The 8,858-nt window shown below is 41.0% G+C and overlaps 1 pseudogene across 1 annotated transcript; it reads left to right on the forward strand.

Annotated features, from left to right (window-relative positions):
• Positions 1-4,088: 4,088 nt before the first annotated feature.
• Positions 4,089-7,842, forward strand: LOC125516320 (uncharacterized; annotated as a pseudogene). Its single transcript, XR_015609427.1, has 2 exons — positions 4,089-6,792; positions 6,897-7,842. The product of XR_015609427.1 is annotated as an uncharacterized LOC125516320 (transcript).
• Positions 7,843-8,858: the final 1,016 nt, after the last annotated feature.

Genomic DNA, 8,858 nt, shown 5'->3' on the forward strand with positions numbered 1-8,858 from the left:
GGTAGGATGATGCATGTCCATGATAGTATATAACGATTATACTGACCGCAATATTGTGGGAATGTTTTATGGGAGCGTTTTTCTCAGCGAGCGTCAAATTTGTCATGCCAAACCAACTAAAGTTGCCATGGCAACTTTGTAGGATTTGCCATGATTGGAGAAAAAAATTGCCATATAGCGCAAAAAAAGCCGAAAAATGTCATGTTTCACAGAAAAATTGTCCTTCGTTCGAGCTTTGAGGGTGTCCGCTGGGAGGCCCAAAAATTCAGACGTTCGCTAGTTATCATTCTTGTATACTTTTATAAAACAAGGAAAATAATATCTTCATTAAGAACACGACACCAGATTAGAAAAGACATAACAATGTCCAGTTAATGCTATCTCTGTCTTCCAATTTTGGTTGCCTATAATAACTTCCAGTATTAACACATACTTCCTTCGTTTCAAAAAAAAATGTCTTAACATTAGTATAACTTTATACTAAAGTTAGTAGTACAAAGTTGAGATACTTATTTTGAGATGGACGGAGTACAACATATGCTAGTACAACAAAGATTCTTTAGTTATACAATATCAAATACTCTCTCTGAAAAGAAATATAAGAGTATTTAGATCACTACTATTTCCTTATGGAGGGAGTACTACCTCCGTCCTGATTTGTTAGGCCACCACGCATTTTCGATCATAATTTTAACAAATAAAATACAAATTATGCATAGAAAAATGAAATTATTGAAAGCTACATTCAAATACGAATCCGACAATACATATTTTTGTGACATGAATTAACATCTTGTTAGTGAAACATATGGTCAAATTATGACTGAAAATACGATGAGGACTAATAAACTCATACGAAGATAGTAAAATTTAGGTTGTGAAAGCACTTAAAAGCATTTGAGGCCCTAAAAAAATCTGACGTTAATACACAAATAAGATTTCACATGTCGCTACCGGAAAGGATGTGTATGCCAAGTGTATTGTTATTTGCCCTGTGTGACGAAAAAAAAAACAATGCACGGGTCTTTGCTGAGTCAACCGAACAGAACACTCAACAAAGGTTGTGGCGAGCACTCAGTAAAGCCGGTGCCACGTGTCCCTTGCCGCCACAAGTGATGGCGCTGTTACAATGAGGCGAGTTTGCCAGAGCATCTCATGTTGAACACTCGGCAAAGAATTTATTATCTTTTTCAGATGTTGAAAATATTTGCTGAGTACCCGACATATAACACTCACCATTTTTCTTTTTGAAAAACATCCATTTCCTTTCTTTCTCACCGTTTCTGCCCCTTCTTTCCCAAAAATTTAGACTGCTCGGCGGCCCGTTTGTCAAGTGTTGTGGGGCTTTTGTCGAGTATTTATGGCACTCGGCATAAAACAGATTCGAGTAGTACTGTGCGTGTGTGTATTTTATGTATATAAATATATTTGTCAAATACTTAACTTTTGGGCTCTATGTGATGCGCACAATATTTTACTTTGTTATACTATATAAGTGCAGCGATTGACTGGGCCGGCCTAACAACTTGTACGGGTACTGTAGTGCAAAAATATGCAACAAAAATCGAGCACTCGCTAGGAATCAAACACAAGACGCCGAATTCGTGAGTCCGCGGTGCTAACCAAGGGACAACCGAGGATTCGTGTCTACATAGCAGTGCGAAGACTTAAGAACAACAGCAACAATAGATCTTTTTTTTAAACAAACAAATCTTTTTAGAAATGAATATTTCTTGAAACGAGACCACTTTTAAAATTCATGAACGAATTTTCAAAAACTCATTTTTTAAATGAGACCACTTTTTAAATCTATGATCAAATTTAGAAAAACTGAACAGAAATTGAATAATTGAACAATTTTTGAAATTCCGAATAAAAAATTGAAAACATGAACATTCTCTGAAAACAAAAATTGAAAAGTGGGACATTTTTTGAAAAACATGGTGTTTTTTCAAAAAAAAAGTAACAATTTTAGTGGGAGTTACTTTTCTTGAAAATTCAGTATTTTCTTTGAGTGAGAACATTTTTTCAACAAAATATTGTAAATTTGATCTTTTTTTGTAAAAAGTGAAAAAAAAACCTTGAAACTCCAAAAGGTTTTATAAAGCACGAAATTGTTTTGAAATTTGATCTTTTTTGTTATTTTTGTACAAATTTCGAAGATATGAACTTTTTTGAAAAAGTTTTAAAAAAAATTCCAAAGATTTTTACATAACACACTTTTTGTCGACATTCCAAGCATTTTTTTGAAGAAAAAAGACTTTTAAAATTCTGAATTTTTTAGATGATTTAGAAATTGACAATTTTCGGACAAGAAAAGAGAGAGAGAAAGAAACAGAAAAGATAAAAAGAAAAATAAAAAATAAAAGAAGCAAAAGTTAGTTCAGGAACCTGCTAGAAGGTTCCTGAAACCAGGACGAAGGAATGGGTTAAATGGGCCGGCCCAAGTGCGTTGTGGGTGTTGAGACATGTGCGTTTGGTCGACCGTTCTTGCAAAATGCGATAGATACGCACTCCCTCAAGATTCAGTCCCAAACCCAGGGGAAGACGTCTTCCACCCGGCCATCCCTCCCATCTCAAACCCAAAACGTTTTCTTTCCGAACATCTGTCATAAATAAACATACACACCAAACACCAGACTCCGTGTCATCATCGGCATTTCCTATTCAGCGTCTTACTGCACATTTAGCAAACGAATGCACAGGCCATCCTCGAGTATAACTCGAGGTAACCACTCGGATAACTTGGCTCTTGAAACTTCTTTCTTCTTTTTTACGATTTATAGCTCACGGAAAGCCCCTGTTTTTTTCGGCCCCTGGGCAGTTTCTGGTTAATAGAAAGCCACTGTTTTTTAGACCACTTTTTGTTTATTTTTTATTTCCTTTTCCTGTTTATTTTCTTCAATATTTTTTATATTTTTCCTTTTTCCTTTTTCTTTACTCCTTTTCTTTTTTTTCAAGATTCTTGATTTTTTTAAATTTTATTAACCTATTTTCAAATCAATGAAATTTTTTCAGATTGAATGATTTCTTTTCAAATTTTAGGAACATTTTCAAAATCGACAAACCTTTTTCAAAACAATTATTTCTTTCAAAATAGATTAACCTTTTCAAATTTGATGATTTTGTTTCCAAATTCATGAAATTTCTGAAGTTTGTGAAACAAATTGAAATCTGCAAAACTTTTTGATTTTCTTGCTATTCTCTTAGAAGAAGTTCATATTTTCATAAAATCTAATGGTTGACCGGTCCGTGACTGGTCAAACACGATCCGACCTACAAAAAGGAATGTGATCAAGCGACTAGGGAGAGATTGCCTTTTTCTTGGGCCGGCCCACGAGCAGGGCGCACGGGCGCCAGCAAACCTGTTCTGGTGCTTAGGGCGCTGAACGAGGAGATCCCGTTATCATCATCCTTGCAGCTTTTTTTTTTTTGAAAAATGCTTGGCTTCATTCGGTGGATCGCATGCGAGCATGCATCTGTCATCCGTGCGACGCGTGTCTTTGTCTCCCACGTGGCCGCTGCTTGTTGCTCCCTATAATGCGTTTCTGCAGCAAAGTCTTTGTTGCAAAAAAAATTATAACAATACCTTGGTTGCAAAAAATTAAGTTGCAGCGAGACCTTATTGCAAAAAAAATTAATTGCAACAAAATCTTTATTACAAAAAAATTAAATTGCAATAAGACCTCTGTTGCAAAAAAAAAAAAAACTGTAACAAGACCTTGTTGCAAAAAATCTGCAACTTGACCTATGTTACAAAATTTTCTGCAACATAACATGTATTGCAGAAATTTCATACAAATACGACATGTGTTCAATGATCGAAGATGACGCTCGGCCACTCAATCCATCATATATCGACAGCTCGTGAGGCGACGGATCTTTTAAAATGATCCGCTGGCCAACGCGTAGCAGTGTCTTTTTTTTAGAAAGTATCTTTGCAAATCTTCAGTGTGTAGTTCGGACCGGCGAAAGGAAATCACTGGTTTTCTTTTATGGAAAGAGCCCACGGAACGCGTCTTCCCCCCCTCCCATCAGCCCAAACCCAAACCCGCGTCCTCTTCTCCATACGCGCCATCCCTCAAGATTCAAGATTCAAGATTTCCAGCACTACAAAAGGCGGCAGAGCGCGCACGCGTCTTCGATCCTCCCATCCCAAACCCGCCGCCGGCGCCTCCCAGATCCACCGAACCCTAGCCAGCTCCCCGCCGGCCGCCATCTCGATGTCCCATGGCCTCCTCCTCCATCCTCCCCATGGGCTTCAGGTTCAGCCCCTCCGACGCCGACCTCATCTCCTTCTACCTCCGCCCCATGATCGCGGGCGAGCCCCTCCCTGAGCCCGTCGCCAGGTTCCTGCACACCGCCGATGCGTACGGCGCAGATCCGGCCGCCCTCGTCTCGGGCCTCCTGCCCGCGGTCCCGCTGGCGCCCAAGACCGGGGCCGAGCGGCGGTGCTGGTACTTCTTCTGCTCCGCCAAGGCCCTGTCCGGGCACGACAAGCGCAGGTCCCGCGCCGTCGGCGGCGGCGAGGGCACGTGGCACGCCGAGAAGGGGAGGGCGGCCGTTCTCGACGGCGAGGGACGCGTCGTCGGGTACAAGCAGAGTTTCAGGTACAAGCCCGTCCATGCCAACGGATCCGTGGAGGCCGTGTGGCTCATGGTCGAGTTCAGTGTGGCTCATGATCGTCAAGGAGATGATGAGAAAGGTGAGACAGTTCCAGTTCTTTGCAAGGTCTACCAGAGCCCGCGCAAGCCCCGATCTGCGTCCCTCCCGACGTCGCCGGCATACAGGAGGGGGAGGAAGAGGAAGGCCGGAGACGACTCAGCTCCGGTGAAGACTGTGAAGCGGCGGCTGCTTGTCCCTCCTGCTGCACCAATTCCGCCGCCGGCCGTCGAGCCATAGCCAGGCTTGTACACCTGCTCGGATGGCGTCTCAGTGGACCAGCTTCTTGATGATCTCATGTCCGGCCTCACGCCTGATCAAGTCTTGGGTGACTTCTTGATGCCTTTACCTGAATCAGATGTCAATTGCAGCTTCTCCATGGCCAATGAGAATTCTGATCAAGTCTTTCTGGGTGACTTGTTGATGCCTGTCCCTGAACCAGTGGTCAACTACAGCTTCTGCATGCCCGACCATGCCGGTTCCATGGTGAGCAACTACGGCACCGTCCTCCATGGTGGTTCAGTCACACCCCTTTTTCACAATTCTGATCAATTTGACTTGTCGGTGCCCATCATCGAACCACTGCCAACTGACTTGCAGAGCCAGACAGCAATGCTAAATTTCAGCTTCCTGTCGTGTGCCCCGTATGCTGGAATTTGCGATTCTTGGACAGGAGGCGAGAGCACGGACGATGAAGCGGCCTCAGTCAGCTGGTATGACTCTGCTCAAAGCTCACCGGCAGTTCCAACCGAGTGGATGATGCAATCACCATTTGCCACCCCATATCTATTCTGAAGCTGACCAGCTTCGTATTGTCTGTGTTTTCGCTACCCCATGGATAGGATACATGCAATCGCCGTTTACCCCAAGGATAGGTTACATGTTTTTGTAGCTTGTACCAAGGTTCAAGACCTTGTTGAGTTGGCTGATGGTCGATGTAGTTATGGCTTATAATGATCTGGTTACGTATGTTAGTATACATTGGGGAGGTGTATTGTCATCATTAACTGAATCTAGATGTCTGTTCAATCTGAATTTAGATGTTTTATTATTCAGCATGTGCCTGCTTGTGATTTCCTGTGTTGTAAGCAGTAATTAATACCCTTTAGCTGCTGTCTTTGATCCTACTGCTGGCTCATGCACTTGGGATCCTTTGCTGTCTGATAACTAATTAGTGTAGTACGTATTTGGATCTTAATTAGAATGCAATGCTTTTCTAACAGCTGGGCGAGAAAATAATGGTACTGAACTCATGGAAAAGGAAAACAATGAAATTTACTAGTTACAGTTTGACATTGTTCTAGCCAACTCTTTCAGCACGCCTAACGCTTCAGACCGGGACTCCTGGTTCTATCATTCTCAAACCATAAGTTTATGGAATATTGGAGACAGAAAGTATTGGTCTTGGAAATAGTTTCTCTCTGTATATTACTCACACATTATTTCCATCTCATTTAGGTGGAATTTTATGGTGGGCCTTTGTGCTGGAGCACTCTTACAGTTCCTGCATCTTCCGGTAGGATCTTTGATCAGCAATTGGCGTCCTTCCTTGTTCTGGTTCTAACTATTAAAATAGTTTTCAATGTTTTGTTTGCTCCTTGAACAGGCAAAGGTGCTTATTGTAATGGGCAAAAAGTTCATGTCTGGTCAACAGACAAGGTAGCCTATTTTCTCGTGTACAACTGTACAAGAACGATATGAGCACACCTGTGTGTGCCTGCCATGAAAATAGTGTTAGAGTACGTAATGGGCCTAATGGCCTGGACTGGCGGTATAGCCCGTTAGTCTTAGGGTTAATTAGAGATAAGGGTCGCTTTCTTAGGGGTCAAGTAAGCCTTGCTTGGGAGTCAAGTAAACCTCTCTATATATAGAGAGATGTATCAATCTAATCAAGCAAGAATTAAGAAGGAAATCCCTTCCATCTTGCCCGGCCGTGGGCAAAAGGCCCCCGGCCGGCCCTCTCGCGCCCTCCTTCTAGCAGCGCCATAACAATTCCAGTGACCGTAGACCCAATGTACCTGTTCATTTAAGTATTTCAGGAAGCAGTCATAATGTATGTAATACAGATTGTTCATGCAGCAGATATGAGCCAATATAAATTTGTTCAAGGAATTTACTGACGTTACTAGGGTAAGTGAATCTTCCTGTGATTAAAACGGTATCACTGTGTGTTCACATGCTTTTCTTCTTTATGTTCTTTCCTTTATCCTTCTTTGAAATGTACTTTCTTTCAGGGAGTACGAAGGCTAGGCTCTGCTGCTGCTGATCTGTCCCATGTTGGTCTAGGCATTACAGAAGCCTATTGGGAATAACAGCTTAAGCGATGTAACAATCTCTTTTGGTAACTCGGTTTGGATATGTCCCATGATCCTTTTTGCCCCATGAAATTAGATGAAATTAGATTTGTGAAATAATTATCAGTTTGGTTGAAAGTGGGACTGGCTTATTTGGTTATATTCAAACCTTACCGCATTTTTATCCGGGTAATGTTCATGTTTATGATAGTTCTTATATTTCTGGATTCTCATAATTTGGTTTGAAAATTCTAGTGGTAATCTTAAAGGTTTCATTGAGCAATTTTGAGCTAATTTCTGAAAGCAATTGATTCCGTTTTCTGTAATCATATGCAGAATTTGTGTAGTAAAAGCCTAAAAGGTATCAAAGTGATGTAAATATTCTGAAATGTATTTATTTAGCATAGTCTTACTTTCAGTTTTATAAATTTCTGACAGGCGCCGCAGGTTAGTATGCTGAAAATGCCTTCTCATGTTTTGCTAAAACTGTTACACTGCAGCCGCTCGCCCGCAAGGGAAGATAGGGACTGAAATTGTACCATGCTTGGGCTCAACCCCACCAGCTTCAGACCAAATGGCTGCACCACTGTAGCGATGCCCAAGTTGGTTATGTTGGACAGCCAGAAACTTCTGTAATATCTCTATTAGCTTTTTTTTAACAGCTCTAGCTGAATGTTTTGTCGATTTGGTTTGAACTATGATTGTTTGCTTAATCTTTCCAGTGAGACAATTGAGGAGCGATGAGAATGTACCGACAATATCCTAGCCTGCATTACTAATAAACTATGCTTCTTCTGCCATATATTTCCTTTCTCTGTTATTATTTCTGTTTGGTTGGCAAACAGCGTTTGGTGTTTTTGCAAGTAAGTGTTGTTGTGTTAGATTTGTGCACACTTTTCAAATGGTTGACGATCAATTCATGTTGGGGAGATTTCACATGAATCTGTTTAATTCTTGCATTCCAAGATGGAACTGGGATACCATCCTCTGGCTAAATGCATATCTTTCTGATCTTTGTCATGAATCGGCGCTTGGTGCTGAAGCAGAGGATAGTCAGAACCACTGGATTTTCTCATATGCTTGGTGCAGAGGTACCCATTTGCACAACATCTGGAAACTCACAGGAGTTAAAGATGAGTAGGCAGGGTTTGGAACAACTTTGATACCAGCGTATGGTCAAAATAACTATAAGCTGTTCCAAATTTAAATCATAGCTTATTTTTTTAGGGAAAAGCTTAAAGATAGCTTAATTTCACAGCCCCTTATTTTCGCTTCCCCAGCTTATCTATTCCGCATACATACAGTTTCTGACTCTGCCTTCCGCTGAAGGTTTTCTCTTGCAGTCATCTTATTCTGAGTTGGTGCCTCCAGAACTTTACAAGCAAACAAACTTTACATGTGCGTGCCACTCTTTTTTTTAAAAAAAAATTCCTAGTATTACTGAACTTCCCTTGCTATAATTATCCTCTCATGTTGACAGGAAAACTGAATGTGCATGTCATTTCTTATATAATTACATATACATATTACGAAATGTACCTTGCAGAAATTGATCTCTGATATACTGCTTCATTATTTGATACAAAGTCGAATATGTATTTTTAGAATCTTAGGATAGCCATTCCCTATATCCAATACAAGATGTTGCTACTTACACAAAGGAACAAAGTGGCACGTGACATTTATTTAGATCGTTACAAATTCATATCCAATACAAGATGTTGCCCACACATGTGTGGATCATTGTGCTAGTAGTAGTACAATGTATTGTGAAAAAGAAAACTCTTGAACAAATAGGTAGTACATGACTACATGCACATAGATGTGAAAATAAAACACTGGTCTGATCAGCATGTGCCATCTGCGTGCGATGCAAAGCTCCAGATCTTCATCTGTCATACC

This window comes from Triticum urartu, chromosome 6A, assembly GCF_056163025.1.
Source record: "Triticum urartu cultivar PI428250 chromosome 6A, HENAU_Tu73, whole genome shotgun sequence".
Lineage (NCBI taxonomy): Eukaryota > Viridiplantae > Streptophyta > Magnoliopsida > Poales > Poaceae > Triticum > Triticum urartu.